The sequence below is a fragment of the Diadema antillarum genome, unplaced genomic scaffold (genome assembly GCF_040938485.1).
Source record: "Diadema antillarum isolate AM-2024a unplaced genomic scaffold, OU_Dant_1.0 scf00000030, whole genome shotgun sequence".
Lineage (NCBI taxonomy): Eukaryota > Metazoa > Echinodermata > Echinoidea > Diadematoida > Diadematidae > Diadema > Diadema antillarum.
The window spans coordinates 558,157-578,631 of NW_027270919.1; the positions used below are offsets into that span (position 1 = coordinate 558,157).

Sequence of the window (20,475 nt, forward strand, 5' to 3'; positions counted from 1 at the left end):
TCTGATATGCATTATGATAAAATGAACTTTAACTTTGAACTCATGATGGTTTTTCTGATCTCAACAGATAATATTTCATCTCAACAGATAATCTCACATCAACAGATAATCTGGTATCAACAGATAATCTGATCTCAACTGATGCCAAATACATGCACTGACATATATGTACACAAATCACAATAACACATGAGATCTGGTAACAGAGGTTTTTTAAAAACTTCTTTATTTTACAGAATTCACACCTTTGTTTACATGCCAGACTTAATCGTTTTCAACGTAAGAGTCCTTTCGACCATGATTGGGAGGTGAGAATGAATCATAGACGAGTTAAATTGTTGCAGAATGCAGTGAAGATGAGGAGACACATAGAACACTGTCATCCAGGAATATGAGGCGATACTGAGTTACTGGCTAAGAAGACATGGTTTGACCACTGATATCTTAGAGAAAATATCTGGATATCTCATTCACCAATCGCTTTGAAGCCACCGTGCCGCCATCTTACCATGCACATCGCCATTACTTGTGTTTGCAACTCACAACATCACGTGACAACCTCTGCTGGAAAAAGGTGTGTGCATGTCTGCATAGAGTGTGCGTAGTATTAAACATGGCAGCTCAGTAATGAGCAGTAGCTTCAAGAACAGGTAATTTGCAACTGATTATGACACAAACTTTTACCCAGTAGCTTCAATTGTTTGCACAGTATGAACGGGCCAATAATGAGATATCTAGATACTTTGTTATAGAAATCAGTGGTTCTGACCCAAGAAGCGCTTCTGTGAACCAGCTCCACGAGGGATACAGGGATGTTAGTAAGTTGAGACTTCTTTCCTCACCACATTCGGAGGGCTCCCTCTGGTGTTCCTGCGGAGAAAAGGAGATGTACATCAATTATGTTTGCTTAACGTAGTGCATAAAATTCAGCTATGAATACTTTTGGAACATGCAAAAGTGTAAAAGTGGAAATTTTCCTGCGAGTATCTTTTTTTTTTTTGCACTTGGCTGGGTGAGATGAATTTTCTGGGTTTTTAATTCCATGGAATCAAAATACATATGCATAAAGTAGTAATATATCTGACTAGCAAAAAATTGCTGGCTTCTATTTTTGCGCTAATTTTATCTGACACAAAATGTGTGAAAATTTCCACAACACGAAAATTGCCACTTTCACAATATTACGAGAACTACCTTTACAGAGAGATCTGTCTATTCAGCAAAGTTAGGTAGGCATGTGGATAAAAAGTGCTGGGACAGACTTGATGGTTAGTTAGCAAACGGGAGGTTGATAAAAGTATCTAACTTAAGTTACTCCATCTTGACATTTTGACACTAAAAAATAAAATAATAATAAATATTCAGTTACATTAAAAGTCAGAATAAGATAAAGTCATTGAAAGTTTCACGAATCGTCTAAGAGACAATTTACAGTTATGAGATCCACTCATACAGCATCGTTTACTACCTTTTTCCTAGCTTCATAAGGTGTCAATAAGATAACTCTCTTTCCCATATTTACATTTCCTTCATCTCTCATCCGATTCTTTAGAAGCAACATATTGTAGTACCACTTCTCCTTTTGGTCACAAGAAAGTTAGAGAATTAGCTTATATATATATTTTTTTCCAGAGCCAGCAGGGAAGCAGTCCCATCTCTATGGTAACTCTGAACAAGCTGTTATAGTCATATAACAGTGATGTCACTGGCAGAAGACCCTTATGAAAGTTGTATGACTAAAGTCGTCACTTTCAGTGTCATGGTTTCTAGAGAGCAACGTCTCCCTTGATCCTGTTCATGACAGATTACTGACCTTTTGTGACAATTCACATGATGCGGAAACAGGAGATAAAATCACTAATACAAATATAGGATAACAGCATTATTACTATCTTAAAGAATTAACCTAGTGATGGATCGATAAAAAAGGGATGGACAGACATCCCCAAAACATAATGCAAGGCATGGTCAATTTTCTCTACAGCCCTCTCATCACATTGTTCGCAAATTGGCTTGTACTCTGGAGTGCTTTTTTTCCGTGATCGGCACATATGTCTGGAAACTAAAATGAATCAATGAATAGAGATTACCTAATCCCCCTAATCTCTCTTGTGTCACCATAACCTTCCCACTGGACCAAAGCATATTGCTATACCTGACTAGGCTTGTTAAAGGACAAGTTCACCTTTATAGACATTTGGACTGAATGAATGCAGCACTATTAGTAGAACACATCAGCAAGAGTTTGAGGAAAATCAGACAATCCGTTTAAGAGCTATGAATTTTTGAAATTTCTGCTCAGTCATTGCTGGATGCGAAGACTACTACAGCTTGTGATGTCACATGAGTACAACGATATAAAGAAAATATAAACAAAACTCAACATATTTCCACTTTTCTTGAATAATAAAAGAACACTGGACTTCCCTCTTTCAGGTGGCAAGGGGGAATATTATTACCCTTAACATACGTCAGTGACGAGTCGAGGAAATGTGCACTTCTTTCAAAAAGTAAAATTTTGTGAAATTCTCTTTTTATTTTCCTTATATAATTGTACGCATGTGACATCATACACTATAGTAGTCTTCTCTTCCAGCAGTGACTGCGCAGATACTTAAAATATTTGTAACTTTTGAGCGGATTGTCCAATTTTCCTCAAACTTTCACTGATGTGTTCTCATAATATTGCTCCATTCACTCAATCCACATGTCTATGAAGGTGAACTTGTTCTTTAATTCTATAACGAGGCAAAGTTCAGATGGTACTGTATACTGAATGCTGAAGACAAAGTTTGGCAAATTATTAAAGTAAAGTGGTTGGGCACACATCAGGTTAAAGGGTGTGTACAGTTCTGGTCGAGGTGAGGATTTAGCTTTTAATGTTTTGCGAGATATTCAGAAACCACTCTATGAGATGTCAAAGAGCATGCAGTTCTAAGAGGTATCAAAAGTTTATTCGATGAAAATTGGTTTTGAAATGGCTGAGATATCCAAAAACAAGGTGAAACAAAGAGATCCTAATAAAGTTGTGGCATGTCGCCTTTTATTATTAGCACTCTTTTGGATATCTCAGCCATTTGAAAACCAATTTTCATCAAATAAACGTTGAATCCTTCTTAAAATTACATGCTCTTTCATATTTCATGAGAGGCTTTTCATTATCTCACTTAGGAATGTTCAAAACATGAATCCCCACCTCAACCAGTACTGTATACAGTCCCTTTAACAATAAAAGAAGACGGAGGCAAACCTCAAACAGTTTAAAACTTTGGTCTCTAATACCCGTCATGTGTCTGTTCATCACCCCCACTCATAGTTCTTTCTAAGTGATAGAGTGCACGTCGGTGTGTTTTGAGATTAGCGAGAATGGAGATGGTTGGGGTATGTGCTCGTTAGGTGAAATTCCTTCAGTCATGGCAACTTTCATGTATTCTTCAACTACTCAACAGTTTGCCTCGGTTTACCCTCATATCACCAGCCCACATCCCATCACTAGAAGAGTTTTTTCAAACAGCGAATCATTCCCATGGCAACTGCAGAGTTAAAAATCATCACCCACTCCCCAATTCCTATAAACTCCTCCCACATACAGACATTAATGCTAAAGGTAAGAAAAGGTTATTTGTTCTAACATTTTGTCTCCTTAGATATTTGTTTTGAGAAGTAATGAGTGAAGTCGACAGTCCTTCGGTCTTCATGATAAGGCTACTGCACTCCATCAGAGAACGATACCTGCCAAACCTGATCAAAATGTTTGTCAAAAGACGATGGTGACAGGGTTACTTTCATTCATCAATGGGGCCATCCCAGAAAATGCCATGAAATCTATTATCTTTCATCTATGTTAGTATCCTCATCTCAAGCTACATAAGTGTTGTATTCGATTTGGAGATCTAGAGGTATACAATTTTGATTCACTACACCTCATGTGCTGCAAAAAAAAAAGAAGAAGAAAAAAGAAAGAAACTACAACAACCTTCAACTAGGTTACTAGACCTACATAAATCCTGATGGACCTAAACGGAAGCAATTTTGTCACCGAGGGTCCAAATGGTATGACTTTTGTATCTGGAATATAAATTCTGTGAGGCAACACGTGTTCTCGCCCCACTAGGCCCACTGGGCACTACTATTACTCATCAATGACATGCCCGCATCTCTACACCTGCTCTGGAATTGCAAGATTTCGGAGTCCACCATAAATCATGGCCCCAAAAGAAGCTGCTCTGTGAAATCCAAGTAATCTTTCCCCAATGAATCGCCCGTGGTCTAAATTTGTCACAACGTGACGCGGCATAGCGTTTTGAACCAAACTAAACAAGGAAAAGTAGAAATTACGCGGTGCGTAATGTCCCCGCCGGAAGTAGCATTTTGTAACAAAATGTGCAATATAGGTAAAAAATCAAGGTCAAAGGTCAAAGAAGTCAAAGGTCAAAATTCTGTGTAGAAGTTTTGAAGCCCTCACCTAGTGCCATCACATAAAGCAAACGGAATCGAAATCGGGTTAGAAATGGCGAAGGAGTAGCATTTTGTAGCAAAATGTACAATATAGGTCAAAGGTCAAGGTCAAAGGTCACAACTGAAATTTTGTGTACAAGTTTTAAAGCTCCCATGTAGTGCTATCATATAAAGCAAACAGAATCAAAATTGGCTCATAAATGACAGAGAAGTAGCAAATTGAACATTTTGATCACACACGGACGCACGCACGGATGGACGCACGTACGGACGCACGGACACACACACGTACGGAGCCCGTTTTATAGTCCCCTGCTCGAACTCGTTCGGCGGGGACAACAAATGTTTCATTTCTCTCTTAATAGCTATATGTCAGATGTAGGTTATGAGCTGCCAAGTGTGAATTATGACAATATTCATCTGAGTGCCCTTTATAAAAACCTATTCTGCAGGTGAACAACTCAAGAAAAAAAAAATGTCATGTGATTAATCCCAGTGTCAAACTACAGCACTCATTCCCACCATGGTCTTTTGATTTTTTTTTTTTTGAAGATAAAATTGATTTTAATACACTCTGAATCTCAGAAAGACAGAGAAAAAAGTACACCAATATCATTTTTCTCACAGAAATGTAAGCAGGAGAAAAATTGGGGAAGAATCATTGTCATCAATTTCACTACCATCATTAGGTGATACGCTATCAGCGTATCACCTATTGTGATTGTCAAAATTTCTCTTTTTTTTTATTCTTCTTTCTTTCTGCCACATTTTGTGTCGTCAATATCTCAACAATGACATTACAGAATAACATGACATTTTCAGTCAACATGTCTCATAACAATATCTAGCCACAATAAGGTTTTCATGACAGTAACATATCTATGACGTCATCTAGGCGCCATTTTGTGATTTTCGGACCTTGTCACATGATCGATCCTAACTTCATAACCAGATATCATTTCTGTATCATTTTTGGTGGACATAAAGTTCAGGTCACGCTCTATCTTACATTTTCACGCTAGTTACCCAGGTCATCATTACGCGCGCAAACGCGCGCGTCAAAATTTTAAAAGGCTCGAAACGACTTCCCAATGGGAAATCTCGAAGTTTCAGACAATTTTAAGCGTTTCAAACATTTTTTCGCGTGCGCGTCCGTCCGCGCAATTTCGCGCGCAGAGGGCGTAACTAACATGAAAATGCAATTTTTTTGACTGATTTGGATTTCTGATACTTTGAGTAACAATATTCATTGATTTCCGATCGATTTTGACCTATAACAAAGGAATGCACTGGCGTCAAAGTTGAAATTCCGCGCGCGCGTCTTTCTGCATATATAGTGAAAAAACATGTCATTGTTTATTTCGCCATAGCTCTTTAAATCGTCCAGTGACCCTATATTTCTATTGCATATTACAAAAGCATATGAATTGGAAATAACGTTTCAAGTACCAATATTTCCAGGAAAACTCATGACGTCATCATATCATCATCTGAAATCAAAAAAGTGGAATTAATTTTTTTGAGGTACTGTTTCTGACATTCATTTACTCGTATCTCTGTTGTTTAAGCTCAATATTATCCCAAATTCAGATATGTTGTACTTTGAACATTTGCCTTTTAAGTCCATGTCATGCTTTTGATATTTGATGACGTCATCATACCTTAAATTGTGATTAAAGGTAAAGACGCAAAATCGGACAAGTTTACGTGTATTGTCTATGGGAGGTGATTTTTTTTTAAACCATGCATTGACTTAACAACGTTTAAGCACCTTTATCTCAGCTGATTTTGCTTCATTTCCTCTGAAACTTTAGTATGTTGTAGCTGTGACAATAAGCTGCAGTAATCATGCATTTTATTCTTTGAAATCTCCTCATGAGGTTGACAATTTTGCAATTTAAAACTGAAAATGAGAATGGAATGCGGACGAAACGATTCCTGATTCATCTTTCACGTACATAAGTTTACGTTCCTCTAATTTTCTCGTCGAGACGTATGGCCGAGTGGTTAGAGGCGTCGTCTCAGAAACGTGAGGTTGCACACGTACGGGTTCGATCCTCACAAGAGCACGAACGAAAATAATTATTTTTTTTAAACTTTTTTTTTCTTCAATGGAGTACTACACCTTCGTCCATGTAGAAATCACGTTTGCATGTAAACACACCTATACGCACACACTCACACAGTATACCTTTGTTTTGCGTTGGAGACTGCATTACTTCGACTGCTGCAAAATTTTGCAGGCTGGGCTTTTCAAACTGATAAAGTATGTTGTAACAAAATGAAATTTGTTCATATCAATTCAGTAACACAATGCAGTCGTGGTTACTTTGTGCTGATTTATACATGTAACAAGCTATACATTGTAAAAAAGGTATTTGCATTGTTCCTTTAAGTCAGTCTTCTGTATTGATGATTATTTGTCAATTAGTGGTTTTTGTGGAGTTTCAGATAGTGATAAAAAGTATGGATGATAAGTGCAGCGATAATTCCTACAGTTAGTTCAAAGTTGTGTTACAGATGTTTGATACATACATTTAGCATTGTGTGTGTGTGTATACGTGTGAATGCAGGTTGGCCATATGACACATTCTAGACAATTAATCTTAATTAATTAGCAAACGTGATCAGCTATGGAAATGAATATGGTACTAATGTATGATGTTAATGATTCTAATTAAACTGTGACGAGTTTAAAGGGATAGCATAACTGTGTGTAAAAATAAGGCAATTATAAGGAAATTTTAGGGGAATTTGATAACCATGCCTATAATAATTTCATACAGGTACTAATACCTGCCTCATATTCACATGATTGGTCGTCATGTCAATAGCAAACTGACAACGAACGATAAATGTGTTACATATTGAACAACTGTCTTTCAAGTCCATAACATTCCCCATATTTTCTCGTCGAGACGTATGGCCGAGTGGTTAAAGGCGACGTCTCAGAGACGTGAGATTGCGGGTTCGAACCCCACAAGATCAAGAAACAAAATACTTAGCTATTTTACTGTTTTTTTCTTCAATTTTGTGTTACATATTCGTCCATGTAGAAATCACGTTCGTATATAAACGCACCTATACACACACACAGACACACACACACGCCATATCCCTCTTTTTTGTGTGTTGGAGACCACATTGCTTCGACTGCAGCAAAATTTTGCAGGTTGACTTTGTCAAACCGATCATAGTATGTAATGACGACGACTGACGTGTTGTACTTCGAACAATTGTCTTTCAAGACGATGTCATTGTTTTGTAATTTGATGACGTCATTACACTGAAAATTGTGATTAAAGGCAAGGTATCAAAACCAGCCGATTATAGGTTTTATGTCTGCGGGACGTATTTTTCCCAATGTGCCAGAAATGGCATAGCGACCTCAGTCGTTACAAGGCCGCTTTTCCGTCTAGCAATGCAATAGATGTTCACACGGCCACGTTGGTTGAGTGGGCATTGACTTTCCCCCTGTTATATCTATACATTGTTTTTTTTTTTGTCTTACCATTTCCGTGGATGACCCGTGGCCGAGTGGTTACAGAAACGGTTTCGCATGCACGCTCAATATAACTTCAAGGTGCCTATATCACATTCTTTTCTTTGTCGATCACAGATGACTGTCATCTGATGACCACAAGCGTATCACCTAACTCGTCCTCAATGTGACGAGTTTTCATGTCTCGTTATTAATTTTCATTTTTATCACAATTTTGATATTGATGCAATTTGTACTGATGTTCATTTTTATCATAATTTTGATATTGATACAATTTGTACTGATGTTCATATCTCATGGACACATGGAAAATTTCGAAACAACTTTTCAATTGCTTTCAACCACACATTCCAAATTGGTTAGCTGTATGGAAGAATTTGCAGAACCACAAACCTGTGTTCAATTTGCGATGAGACTCTCTCTGTACTCTTTAATTTCCCTGCATTAATCAAAGTAACTTCTTCTTTTTCTTTTGCTAATTTGGGGCACTGCCCCAGCATTAAAGAACCAACTGGGCAGGTGTGTTAGTGCACAGATGTAATTGGTGCAGGAGAAAAGAAATTATCTTTATAGCTTCCATTGCTGAAATTAATGAGCTGTGGTTTTTGTTCTGTTTTGTTCTGGACTGGTGAAATACCTGTAAGGTAGGCAGTTCAATTCTGGTATTGTGCGTGGGATGAACTAAAATTTATGGCAGATTATATCTTGCTGGTATTGGGCTATTTGTGTTTTCTGCAGAGATATGTCTGAGATTCCTTCCAGACATGCACAGAACATCAAAAAGGCGAGGATGACGGTGTAATTATAATGACACAGTTATGTACTCATCATGTACCTACTTTACACAATTACAAAATATCAAAGAGTGTACAATTCTCAGAAGAATTCAAAGTTTATTTGATGAAAATTAGTTTTGAAATGGCCGAGATACCCCAAAACCAAGTAAAACAAAGTGGTCCTATTAAAAGGTAGGTGCCTCCTTTTATTACATCTTCTTTTTCTCTAGATATTTCAGCCATTTCACAACCAATTTTCATAAAATAAACTTTGAATTCCTCTTAGAATTGCATGCTCTTTCATATTCCAGAAGAGATTTCTCATTATCTCACAAAACCAGTTGGAAACCTGAAGCTCCATCCCAACCAGAACTAGCCTTTCCCTTTAAAGAGCAAGTCATTAAATCTTAAGTTAGGTACAACATCTATTCAACAAATAATGCACCCATCTCTGCTCTAACGACGACAGCAAAAACCAACCACTGTTTTTTACCCATATCTACAGTATGCTTAGGCTGCTTTAGACCACATGGAATAGAACAGAGTATACCACGTGTCTACAATATTCACATCAACAACGACAAAAGGGTTCGAGAGAAGTAGGACAAGCGGTGTTTCCCCATTTTATTTTCTGTCATGGATGGGAAAGTCAATTATCCAGGAGCCTAACCCAGATCTGACGAAGAGGTCATCAATTTCAAGTGCGGTGCCGACACGTGATGTAATTAGTATGCCGAAACGAGCTGAGCGGTTTTGCTGAAGGCTGTGACTTATCCCTGATGTAATTTCTCAACTTCCCCTCCGTCACCTCCTTCTACCACCGGAGTCTGCCATCTCTTGAAAGACACGAGTGTGTTAACAAAGAGAGTAACACCTTCGTAGTTTAGATTTAACACATTGAGGTCATATCTTGCATAGTAGTAGCAGTTAAGAATTTTGATATCAGGGCACTACAAGGGTACTTACAGCCATTAAAAAGAATGAAGAAACAGTTATTACAAATATGACATCATACACACAAAACTGAATTTACAAAATGCACTCTTTATCATCCACTACAACTGTATTAGAACTTGGCATGATACAGAAATTGGTATCAACATTATCATCATCAGACTTATTCCGTGAATCTCCCTTTATTCTTAGAATATTGCACATCTGGCTATGAAATTGAACGTGAGAAAATTTGTCTGGAATGCATTAACACCAAACTAAAAGAAAAGCAGTGTAATATCAACCTCCTAAGCCATTTCCATACCTGTGGTCGTTGACCACATATTCTGTGCTGGACCACAGGATACTGTGTAGATCTCTGATTTATTGGTATGTCGGACAATTTCTAGGAAAACCTCAAAACTGGTTTGCGGCTGTCACGCAATTTCTTGGACCATGAAAGCAAAATAATCTTTGCCATGAATTCATAAACAACTGAATGATAATGGTGGTAGACAATGATGACAATTGAAGAAATTAAAAATGATGATGATAATAATAATAACAATGATACTATTAATTACAGGATAACAATACGACAAGAAGATGATGATGACCAAGACTAAGTATGAATTCTAATGAATAAAACTTTTCTTTGAAGGTAGTTTGAGGCTGCCATAATCACAAAGGTGAATCACGACCCCAAAGCCCTATCAAGTTTTCATCATATATCCTAAAAGATATTAAAAAAGCTGAAACTTCAGTGCTATCTATCTCGCTACCTCAAAATGAAATTTTGAAGCACTGGGGTGGAATCCTGCACACGGACAAGGGCAATGACCTTTCAAGATCTATGGAAGCCTCACTAGAGTTCGGTCATCAGGACTAAATTCTCTTTGCCATATGTGACTGTGCATCACAAAACCAATGAAAAGTTGCATGACCTGATTTTATGTTAGGAACCATGACAGACGAAAGTGGTTAACCTAGTCAATTTTTACTTTAAAAAAAAAGTCTTCTGAAAACTGATTCCCTTCCTATTTGATTTCAAAGATCATAAATGGATAGGAAATTGTGTTTTTGTGCTATTTTTCTGGAATATTTCTTTTTTTTTCAGCCTGTGTAATTAGGTGTGTCCTATAGGTCCATTTTTATATTCTTAAAAAAAAAACTGTCCTTGCTCTTACCTTTCAACACTTAAAACTTTTAAAAGGACGATGTTATAGCTTTGAAAGTGGGTATTCTACATAATGTACTTAATACTCTCTACAGAAATCAAGTGAAATTTGTCACTATTGAAGGAGTGAATAACAGAAAAGAGTGAATGCAGAGTGAAATTTGAGTGAATTTTGAGTGAAAATGTTCATTTTCACTCATTTTAGAGTGACCTCAGGGATCACTCGAAGATTTTGGAGTGATCCCTGAGGTCACTCCAAAATGAGTGAAAATGAACATTTTTTATCCCTGAGGTCACTCCAAAATGAGCGAAATGAACATTTTCACTCAAAATTCACTCCAATTTCACTCCAAATTCACTCTTTTCTATCATTCACTCCTTCAAGAGTGAAAATTTTCACTCGATTTTTTTAGAGAGTAAGTGTGTATAGTTTCAGTTTAATCTGATAATCCCTGCATTGTGATTGCCATGAAGTTTGACATCTTTTTTTTTTTTGGTCCCATTCATTGTACAGGGCACTGCTGAGTAAGATTAAGCTCTTGAAGAGACCCTAAAGTTTACGGCCTCATTTCTCAGTAAACAATTTTATAGAGGGTATACATCCTTTCCATTATTTAGACGGGTTGGGAAAGTCCATTTGTATTGAGTTTCAATTGTAATATATGTCATTTGATGTTATGGAGTCTTCTCTTTCAGAACCTGCCTTCAAATAAATAATATCCATGCCAGGTTTTAGTGGTTTTGTGATGCACAGTCACAGATGTTATGTATCCCTGCTTCTATGAAATATCGAGGTGGGAGCCAACTCTTGTCAAATCGTGCAAAACTTCAGTCACACCGGATTTACACTGTCAAATGTACTGGCAGGTTCACATGATATTTGAGTTTACAATTGCTTTGGTAATACAGCTAAACAAGGTCATCTGTAATTTTCATACCACTAGCAAGCTAGATAACTACATGAAACAAGATATTCCTACACATTTAATCAACATTTCCAGTTACATCACCCGATTATGAAACCCTCCCACTCCACCTCCACATTTTCACATTCTCAATACAAGGGATATGACTATTTCAGAGACATATTCTTCATGCAAGAACACTTTGATAAAGCATGTGCACTATACCTTTAGATTGTATTTGAACATGCCCTTCATAAACAGTGAACTGCATTGAGACAGCGATAGCACTATAAAAGATTGATTTTTCAAGAAGTAATAGTTTTAATACAGACTTAAAACCAATATCAAATAAATTTCATATATTCACATAACTTACGACCTCTATATTGCATACATTTAGCAAGTCTAATTTTTCACGAATTGAAGACTTCCCAACGTATTTTGCGACTGGTTGAATTTGTAATTGTGGAGTACAGTAAATGGAAGGAGAAATGGAAGCATGCACATTGTCTTCATGTCAGAATCAAAGTTAATGCTTTTGCATGTTTTAGAAGTCGTGAATGGCACTTGACTCGCGAAAGTTGTAAAAATAAAAAACCCACAAAATATATGGCACATACAACACCATTTTTTTTTAAAGAGCTGGAAACATGGATCTTGAATGCAAGACAGCGTGCTGTTTCTTTTTGACCTTCATTGGGTTCATGAGAGCTAATATTATACTTGACAGTACAATTATCATTAAGATCCAACCATACCCCTCACTACGAAAAGCAATGAACACCTAGAAATATAATGTGTTCACTATGCACCACATAGCCCATCAACAACAACAAAAATCACCATGTCCTATTTATTGATCGAATTTTAAAGTGGTGGGTTGGGATATCATCAATATACTTTGACACAATAAACTTTATACAGAAATACTGGTAAGTAAACCATTCACAAATTTCTGTGTTAATGTGAGTGTCATGGAAGTGGCCTATCTGAGATGTTTGATAACCATATTTTTCACACAAACATCCAAAGGTCATTTCATGTGATGATGATGATGATGATGATCCGCAGCATTTGTATAGCGCCATATATCTGTTGTAGAAACATTCAAAGGCACAGACTCCTCCAAGAGAGTTTGCAATTGAATGCCTGGGTTCCATTACACTTGCTTGAAAAATATGGGATAACTTTACTCTTCAAGATCTCGTTTTGTTTGAGTATGGCATCACCATGACTATACAAAAGCAATACAACAAGTGCAAAAGTGTGTCTTCATAGGACATTATGTGTACTTAAAAATCTCCTCTATTATACTCCATACACACAAGTAGTTTTCTTAATAATGTTATGTAAGGGACGTATGGACAGACTGACCAATTAAATGCAAGTAATTGACCATTACCTGACCAATGATAAAGCTGACTCGTACACCCCCCCCCCCCTCCAAACTTTGGTATGAGGTATAGGTCAAGACACATTCTTATACAAAGCAACATTTTCTTTGTTTTTTTTTACTTGTTTTTCCCCACATAGTTCATGTGAAAGGATTGTTAAAGGACAAGTCCACCTTCATATACATAAGGATTGAGAGAATGCAGCAATATCAGTAAAACACATCAGTGAAAGTTTGAGGAAAATTGGACAATATGTTCAAAAGTTATGAATATCTTAAGTATCTGCGCAGTCACTGCTGGAAGAGAAGACTACTACAGTGTATGATGTCACATGCGTACAACCATATAAGGAAAATAAAAAGAGAATTTCACAAAACTTTACTTTTTGAATAAAGTGCACATTTCTTCGACTTGCTACTAATGTATGTTGAGGGTAATATCATTCCCCCTGCCTTCTGAAAGAGAGAAGTCAAGTGTTCCTTTGTTATGCGAGAAAAATGGAAATATGTTGAATTTTCTTTATTCTTTCTTTATCTCGTTGTACTCATGTAACATCACAAGCTATAGTAGTCTTTTCATCCAGCCTTGACTGAGCAGAAACTTCAAAAATAAATAACTTTTGAATGGATTGTCCGATTTTGCTCAAACTCTCACTGATGTGTTCTACTAATATTGCTGCATTCACTCAACATACATGTCTATGAAGGTGAACTTGTCCTTTAATGATAACTGGACAATCCGGAAGTAATTGGAAAGTCACTCATATACGGCTGTACATGTGGGCCAAAAGTAAACCTGACTCGGTTCAACAATTCAAGTTAATCATTCTCACACTGTATGTCGAGCTGTCCTATTGTGACTGATTGACTTTAAAAAAAAAAAGTTGCAAAAGTTTCTAAATCACTAGATTTAAAACCGATTCTTAGTTTTTGTTTCCCTCTCAAAATGGCATAGTTAATAAAAAAGAAAAATCTTCCTTATTCTGGGTAGATTTCACAAATTTTCCAGTTCCATCTAACCTTCCTCAAATATAAATCATGCAGCATGATGCAGAGCTGCCAATGCAACAATGACAAGAAAATAATTTTTACAGCAAAATCCTCCCCCCCCCCCCGATTTTATGGCTTGCCAATTAAAACAAAAACCAAAACAAAACACAGATAGTACAGGAAGCCTCTTAAAGATATCACTCATATTGTACTTTTCCAACTCTGTATAAAGTTTTAAGCTGCTTGGGAAATGAGACACCTAGACTGAGTAGGCGTGAGGTGGGGGTACGCTGTGCCATCTGTCAACTTAGTTTGTTTTCTGCCTGTTCCGCCCCTGCTTTCATTCTTGTCCTTGTCACAGTCCTGTCTTTCTGTTTGTTTCGCTTGACGTCATGATATCATGACATCAACATTTTTATACATGGAGTCCTTGATAGATCTTGAGATGCCCTCATCTTCTACAGTAATTCACAAAATTTACACGCTATGCTTCTCTTGTGAATTCTTCTTCTCCATATAGAGTTACAAAATGAAATTGCATTGCTTGCTTGTATATCTATCTAAAAACAAAGTGGATATCATTATAATTGTGTCCATGTTTTGTTGAAACTTACAACCTGTATGTGATTCAAAGTTCCTTAAAATATTATGTACTCATGTAAGCATTATGTATATTGCTTTGTATTACTTTACGTGAAATTAAAGTCACTTGAATTGAATTTGGTTCATTCCCACTTCTGAAATATTTATATCACAAAATAATGAGTTTAATGATTAGGGAAACATTTTCTGAAGAAAAAAAAAATAAAAAAATAAAAATGAATATATCAGTCCTCTGTGTCAATTACTATTATACAGTTAAACTCGGATACCTCGAACTCGGATAAGCCGAATATCGCTTACCTCGGAGGCAAAATGAAAGTCCCGATTGTTCCTATGGAGTTTTCGTGTGTTAAAATTCGCGTAGCTCGAAAAAACTAACTCGAAGTTCGGTTACCTCGAAGGGAAATCCCCTGTCCCGATCTTAATTAACTTATTGTTTTTCCCAGCATGTTGCTCGAATTGAAATTGCAAACATCACTCAGCATTTCCGATGAAGCGCGTGTGGACAGCGAAGACATGTCACAAATCTTTTCACACTCGATTGTAAATATTCTGAGCCCCCAGAACGATCGTGCGCTCAAAGAAATACCCGGTACACAGCTGACAAGGAAAATCCCCAACACCTACTGTACCTACACACGTACACGGTATGCATACAGCAGCCGTGCAAATGGAGTGCTTACAATAGCACTACGCTCTGCCCATCATCTTTCTTTGACCACTCTGTTTTAATTTGCGATCGTGATAGTCATGCCGTGCGCGTACATTTCTTAACCGTCGTGGCGCACCTGCTTTAATTAGGTGTTGACAGTTTTAACTTTGGCATTAATCACGGTCCACTGTCCAAACATCAATCTCCCGCTAGTGCGGTTTTTTTTTTGTATAACTTTTTTTTTTCCTTTCACGAAGTTTGTTTCATTAATTCTCCCCCGAGAACGCAAGCTCTGAATATTTTTTTTTCCAGCAATGCGATTATGAAAATAGTGTGGTATATGATCTGGAAGTATAGGCCTAGCATTTAGCATAGATATGATTTAACAACAGTTTATTCTGATAAATTTTGAAGTAACGGAATAATACGCTTTACGATTTTCAGACAAAAAAAAAAAGAAATCATCATGTATTTTACCCCTGTTTTGACTTGAATCTTTTTTGAGTTTTCGGTATTTTTTTTCTTTTCTTTTCTAGCACAATCGTCAAGGCCCCGTAAGATTGTTTCGCTTTTTTTTTAATGCGAACAATCCTCTTCGGTAAATGTTTATGATTACAGCAATAGCACTGTCCTCAGAAGCCATAGCCGGAATTTGATCTTGCAATATTACTCACTACTAAAGTAGCCCATCCTTCATGTACTGTGCTGCACTTATTCAGGGCTCGACACTTACAGTGGCCCGGGGCCACCAAAACGCACGTCGGGCCACCAAAAAAAGTCGGATGTTTGCCTTTACTTTTGGAGATGAACAGCGGTAACAATCGGCCCCGAAAGTTGCTACAATGAATGTCAGATGATTGCTTTTGATTTTGGAAATGAATAACAGTAATATTCGACTCCATACGATACTAAAATAAATGTCGGATGTTTGCTTATACTTTTGGAAATGAATAACGGTAAGATTCAGCTCTGTACGGTGCTCAGATTAATGTCAGATATTTGATTTTGCGTTTGGAAATAAACAAGGATAACATTCGGCTCCGAAAGATGCAAAAATAAATGTCGATCGATCCCTTAGACGTTCGGAAATGAATAACAATAGTATTCAACTCCGTATGATGTTTGCTTTTATATTCGAAAGTAAATAGCAATAACATTCGGCTCCGGAAGATGCTGAAATAAATTTCGAATGTTTGCTTTGACGTTCGGAAATAAATAATAATATTCCACTCCGTACGATGATAATATGAATGCCGGATGTTTGCTTTTACGTTCGAAAGTACATAGCGATAACATTGAGCTCCGGAATAGGCTAAAATGAATGTCGAATGATCCCTTTACGTTCGGAAATGAATAACATTAACATTCAACTCCTTACGATGATTAAATAAATGTCGGATGTTCGCTTTTACTTTCGAAAGTAAATAGCAAGAACATTCGGCTCCGGAAGATTCCAAAATAAATATCACAATCATGATTGCTTTTACATTTGGAAGTGAATAGCAGTAACATTCTGCTCCATACGATGCTAAAATAAATGTCGGATATTTGCTATTATACATTTCGAAATTAATAACACTAGAATTCAGCTGCGTTTGATGGTAAAATAAATGTCTGATGTCTGCCTTGACGTTCAACAATGAAAAACAGTAACATTCAGCTCCATTCGATGATAAAATGATTGTCAGATAATTCATTTCACTTTTGGAAGTGGACAGCAGTAATATTGGGCTCCGTATGATAGTAAAACGAATGTCGGGTACCGGTATTTGCTTGGAAATTTAGAAATGAATAACAGTAATATTTTGCTCCGTATGATACTAAAATAAATAACAGATCGTTGCTTTTACATTTGGAAATGATTAACGGTATCGTCTGCTGACTGTGAGTGCTGCTGGTAGACACATGGAAGACCGGTGCGTAGCGGTGCGACATTGCCGTCGCTCCCTGTAGCTCTAAACAGTCTTGGTGAGCTACATGTACACCCATAGTTGTGCGAAATTTTAATAGTTTGCAAAGCTAAGACTGTGATTTATATGTTGGATATTGTGTAAGAGATGATGACTTAGAGAGAGAAAAGGAGGAAATACGAATAGTGATCGAGGGGGTACCTACGCCGACGCGACAATGTACATTCAGCACGCATGTTCTGCAACCCTGTCTTGCACTCGATTACGTACCGGTATTTTCTTTTTGTTTTTATGGTGATAAGTCATTTAATTGTCCACCAGAAAACACTGATGAAAGAAGAACATCGATTTTCATTCAATTCATTCATGTTAAAGTCGATTCAAATCCAATTGACAAGCATACAAACACTCGGTAGGCACTGTAACAGATACCATGTTGAACATCGACAAAAATCGGATAAGTCGAAGAAAATTCGACGTACGCGTACCTCGAAATTCGCGTACCTCGAACCAATTTCTTCAGTCCCGACGACTTCGAGGTATCCGAGTTTGACTGTACTTGAATGACATCACAATTTAGCATTTTATTTCAATGTTCATTTGCTTGAAAATGTTCAAACCTCAATGGTGGGAGCTGATTTTTTGTTACGTTGACACTCATTTCAAGCACAACTCCCCAAATACCCATGTAACAACAATGGAATGGTCCATTCTTGCTCATGTGGGTTTCTTGGAAATCGCACACAGCACTCTGACAAGTGAAACTACATATGTGGGACAGAGATCATTCTTGGCATCATTTGTTGAGTACTGGTGAATGAAAGGTACACATATTTGTCATTCTTTTGCCTGTTTTTTATGAATGATTTTCAATTCCTTGTATTTGGTGCAAAAAAAAAAAGAACTGAAAGAGTTTGAGTTAATGAGAAATTACAACAGAGAATACCAGAGGGCAGAGAGGGCAAAGTTCACCAAGACACACACACACACACACACACACACAAAATGAAATGAATGCAAAAGAAGACATAAAAGTAATTATGATGGGGAAGAACTGCTTATGTGCTTATAAGAAACCACAGGAAGAATGGGGGAAAAAGAAGGGACACCCTGAGTGAATTCAAGCAGAAGAAAGGAAGCTTAATGTGCTGGAATTGAAACGTGACAAAAAACACAGCCTGAGAAGGCAGCTCCGTAAGAGCCAGGCGTCAATCACTTGCATTTCATAAGCTTGACTAGCAATATCAAAGTATCCAGTAGTCTATGCTGACATTAGTTACGTTCACACGCAGTTGCCAAACTTGAAGTTCAGGTCGAAAACTTAACTGTCGATGATAAGCTCCACTCGTGAATTCACGATGTGGGTTCACACACGCACCTAAACATTAAGTTACAACTTAGAAGCAAATCCCTCTCGATGATTACACCAGAAGTGCAGAGTCTTTGCTAGATGACCTTGTGCCCATACAAATAGCGCAGCTGGAGGTTGACCCGGATGCGAACGAGAAGCGAGGGTCATGCAAACTCACAAGCTCGTGGATTATTGTGTCCACACGGAGCGAAACTACGAGTGGGGACCCCCCTTGGCTCGTGGAGAGAGCGTAAACCCTAAGATGTCTTGTGGTTCTAATCATCGAGATTGATAAGATTGATAACTTTCGAATGCATCCAAATGGTGCTAAACTACAAGTTAATCATCAAGAGTTAAGTTTTCGACCTAAACTTAAAGTTTAGGAACAGCGTGTGAACCTAACTACTGTGAAAGACCTCCACAAAAAGGCAACACCAGAGAAAGCTGTAGCTCCAAAGGAGACAGGCTTTCGGACTGCATGTTCGTTTAATAGGTAGGGAAGCAGTTAAGAAGAATCAAACTGATCATCTGATCGGTGGTAGGATAGAAGAGGAACTTAACAAACTGAAGGACAAAAGCAAACCTAATCAGGCTGAACAAAGACAGAGACTCAAACCCAAAGCATCCCTTATAAAATGGAAAATTTTCTCGCTTGGACACTTTAACAAATTGAAGACTGATTGCAAGAACATGCATACAATATCACGCATGCATAGCATAAAACTCTACACGTATATATACATGTATGTCCTTTGCAGTTGATGTTGAAAGGAATAAGATGCTCTCTGGTACTATCTCAGCCTCATTTTTGAACAAACTATATGACAAGACTGTATGAGGTATAATCCAATGAAAAAGCTATCATAATGAACATTTTAATTCTGTTAAAAAAAAGTTTCATATTTTACAGATAGTTGGGTGGGAGAAAGCTAAAATTAAGAGGGTGAAAACGCATCTTGAGCGGTAGACATGTAACAAAAGCGACAAAATTCAGACTCAATTGAGATACAGTATTCTTCGCATAATCGGGCATCTGATAATCGGGAACCTCGCTTAAATGACATACGCTTCCCAGAAACATTTCCAATGCACGTTATTTTCACTGGATAATCGGGCGGGGACCTCTGATAAACGGGACAATTTTTCTTCAAGCGATCTTTGATTTTGTTGATATTTTACACAAAAAATTTACCAAAATACCACAACAATATTTCAGAGATTCCCTATCAGTTGTCGTTTACATCGAACTTACAGAGCAAGCTTCGGACTGGTGTGTTTTGACCTCCATCCATCCAGTACACGTACATTTCAGCTCGCTGCCCGCCTTCGCTTTTCTGTACATGTGTATGGCGAGCTAGATCGCTACATATTGACAACACATCAGTGCAGTGATCGCGGCAAGTAAACAATCAAGCAGTGATGATTGAATGATTGAAGGACTTTTCATTGACGTTCCCACATCAGTTCTGGGTAATCATTTCCCATGGTTGTGGATATGTATTTATACGGAACGCCCTACGTGTTCAAGAATTCTACGAATGTTTAAGAAAGTGCTAGCTTTTAATCCACATATTTTGTGTTCGGAGAGAGGTGACAGAAGAAGAACCCGGTTGGGATTACTCTACATCATTGCGAGAATGCAGGGAGAGTTAGAGGGTCGCGCCGAGGGGTAGCGTGGTTGTGTATTCATGTACATGTACAGTACGTCAGTATGCATGCGTGTGTGTGTGTGTGTGTGTGTGTGTGCACTACATGTACATGTCGTATGCCGTTAGTGTATGGTGAGTGCTCATCGCGAAATCGGGCACCCCGCTTAAAGGGGCCG

General features: G+C 37.6%; 1 protein-coding gene across 1 annotated transcript in view; it reads right to left on the reverse strand.

Moving 5' to 3' along the window:
- Nucleotides 1-229: 229 nt before the first annotated feature.
- LOC139740601 (UPF0538 protein C2orf76 homolog) overlaps nucleotides 230-20,475 on the reverse strand; it is a 33,212-nt gene continuing 12,966 nt past the window's right edge. The window contains exon 5 of the mRNA XM_071651190.1: nucleotides 230-870. The gene's annotated coding sequence lies outside the window, so the exon portion shown is untranslated. The remainder of the gene's footprint in view (nucleotides 871-20,475) is intronic.